We start from the raw sequence: 3567 nt of genomic DNA, 5'->3' as shown, positions 1-3567 counted from the left end.
TTGGATTAGAGGGAGGCGGTGGGGGCAGCGCCCCGCGGACTAAGAGCTCCCGGCTCATGAATATTCATGAGGCCCCCCCTCGGGGGGGGGAGGCGTGGCGTGGGTAGTTCCCCCCCCACACACACACCGGGTTTGGGGGGGGGGGGGGGGGGCAAGTGGGGGGTTCCGGGGGGGCCGACTCACAGAGCCCCATTCACAACGCACGGGGTGATGCTCATATGGGGACCGGACTCTCTGCGACCCCCACACTGCGCCCCCCCCGCCCCCCATTCACACTGACCCCCCACCCCAATCCCATGATCTCCATTCATCCGTTCAGTGCCCCCCCCCATAGTGACCCCCCTACAGTGAACCCCCCCATAGCGACTCCCACTCATTGACCCCCCCCCACTCATCCAGTGACACCCATTCACCCCCATTGATCCCCCCCCACAGTGACCCCCTCCCCATCCACTGACCCCCATTCATCTATTCAGTGACCCCCCCCCATAATGACCCCACTCACTGACCCCCCCATTCACAGTGACCCCACCGATCCACTCAGTGACCCCCATTCACCCCCACTGTCCCCCCCCAGTGACTCCCCCCCACTCATCCACTGACCCCCATTCATCCATTCAGAGACCCCCCCCATAATGACCCCCACTCATTGACCCCCCCATTCACAGTGACCCCCCCCAATCATCCACTGACCCCCATTCATCCAGAGACCCCCCCCATAGTGACCCCCCCATAGTGACACCCCACCCACCCAGTGACCCCCATTCATTGGACCCCCACTCATAGTGACCCCCATTCACCCATTCACCCCCATTCATTGATCTCCATTCATACTGACCCCCATTCAGTGACCCCCGTTCATTGGACCCCCACTCATAGTGACCCCCATTCACTGATCTCCATTCATACTGACCCCTATAGTGACCCCCATTCATTGGACCCCCACTCATAGTGACCCCCATTCACCCCCATTCATTGATCTCCATTCACACTGACCCCCATTCAGTGACCCCCGTTCACTGACCCCCACTCATAGTGACCCCCATTCATCCATTCAGTGACCCCCATTCATAATGAGCCCTACTCAGAGACCCCCATTCATTGCCACTCACTTGTAGTGACCCCCACTTGTAGTGACCCCCATTCATGACCCTCATTCATTGCCCCCACTCCTAATGACCCCCACTCAGACCCCCCACTCATAGTGACCCCCATTCATTGCCCCCCACTCGTAGTGAACCCCATTCATAATGACCATCATTCATTGCCCCCACTCGTAGTGACCCCCATTCATAATGACCATCATTAGCCCATTCATTGCCCCCCACTCAGTGACCCCCATTCATCCATTCATTGCCCTCCACTCGTAGTGAACCCCATTCATAATGACCCCCATTCAATGACCACCCATTCACTGACTCCCTCTTGCAGTGACCCCCATTCACTGCCCCCCACTCGTAGTGAACCCCATTCACAATGACCCCCATTCATGACGACCCCATTCAGTGACCCCTACTCAAGAGACCCCCATTCATTGCCTCCCACTCGTAGTGAACCCCATTCACCCAGTGACCCCCATTCATTGCCCCCCACCCGTAGTGTTCCCATTCATGACCCCATTGACCCCCAGAGACCCCCATTCATTGCCTCTCGCAGTGACCCCCACTCAGTGACTCCCATTCATTGCCCCCCAAAGTTGTAGTGACCCCATTCATAATGACCCCCATTCATTGCCCCCCACTCGTAGTGAACCCCATTCATAATGATCCCCATTCAATGACCGCCCATTCATTGACTCCCTCTTGCAGTGACCCCCATTCATTGATCCCCACTCGCAGTGACCCCTCATTCAGTGACCCCCATTCATAATGACCCCCATTCAAAGACTCCATCTTACAGTGACCCCCACTTGTAGTGTCCCCCATTCATTGACCCCCATTCACTCATCAACCCCCATTCAATGCCCCCCAATTGTAGTGACCCCACTCCCCCATTTATTGCCCCCCACTCATTCATTCCCCCTCCATTCATTCATTGACCCCCATTCACCCCATAAACCCAACCGACCCCCACCCCCTCACAGACCCACATTCATCCATTGTGGCCTCCCCCAGACCCCCATTCACCCATTACATGACCCCCCCACCCAAAGACCCCCATTCATCCACTCCATTACCCCGCCCCATAGACCCCCATTCATCCACATAGCGACTCCCAACCCCCCCCCCCAGACCCCCATTCATCCACTCCATTACCCCGCCCCATAGACCCCCATTCACCCACACAATGACCCCCAACCCCCCCCCAAAACCAAAGTCCCCCCCTCAGCCCTCCATTCATCCATTCCATGACCCCCCCCCAGACCCCCATTCACCCAGTGACCCCCAACCCCCCCCCAAAACCCCCATTCATCCACATAGCGACCCCCAACCCCCCCCTCACAGACCCCCATTCATCCACTCCATTACCGCACCCCATAAACCCCCATTCATCCACTCCATTACCCCCCCCATAGACCCCCATTCATCCACATAGCGACCCCCAACCCCCCCCCCCCAGACCCCCATTCATCCACTCCGTTACCCCCCCCCATAGACCCCCATTCACCCACACAGTGACCCAACCCCCCCACTCCCAAAACCAAGGTCCCCCCCCCTCAGCCCTCCATTCATCCATCCCATGACCCCCCCCCCACAGACCCCCATTCATCCATTCCATGACCCCCCCCCCATAGACCCCCATTCATCCATTCCATGACCCCCCCCCATAGACCCCCATTCACCCACACAATGACCCCCAACCCCCCCCCCAAACCAAAGTCCCCCCCCCTCAGCCCTCCATTCATCCATTCCATGACCCCCCCCAGACCCCCATTCACCCAGTGACCCCCAAACCCCCCCCAAAACCCCCATTCATCCACATAGCGACCCCCAACCCCCCCCTCACAGACCCCCATTCATCCACTCCATTACCGCACCCCATAAACCCCCATTCATCCACTCCATTACCCCCCCCATAGACCCCCATTCATCCACATAGCGACCCCCAACCCCCCCCCCCCAGACCCCCATTCATCCACTCCGTTACCCCCCCCATAGACCCCCATTCACCCACACAGTGACCCAACCCCCCCACCCCCAAAACCAAGGTCCCCCCCCCTCAGCCCTCCATTCATCCATTCCATGACCCCCCCCCAGACCCCCATTCACCCAGCGACCCCAAAACCCCCCCCAAAACCCCCATTCATCCACATAGCGACCCCCAACCCCCCCCCCCACAGACCCCCATTCATCCACTCCATTACCCCCCCATAGACCCCCATTCATCCACATAGCGACCCCCAACCCCCCCCCCCACAGACCCCCATTCATCCACTCCATTACCCCCCCCATTCACCCACACAGTGACCCAACCCCCCCCCAAAACCAAGGTCCCCCCCCCCTCAGCCCTCCATTCATCCATCCCATGACCCCCCCCCCCCCACAGACCCCCATTCATCCACTCCATTACCCCTCCCATAGACCCCCATTCACCCACACAGTGCCCCCCAACCCCCCCCCAAAACCA

Source organism: Coturnix japonica, unplaced genomic scaffold (assembly GCF_054131305.1).
Source record: "Coturnix japonica strain WE unplaced genomic scaffold, WE-NBRP24 Scf096, whole genome shotgun sequence".
NCBI classification, from domain to species: Eukaryota; Metazoa; Chordata; class Aves; order Galliformes; family Phasianidae; genus Coturnix; species Coturnix japonica.
Note: the sequence above shows the minus strand (reverse complement) of the source record.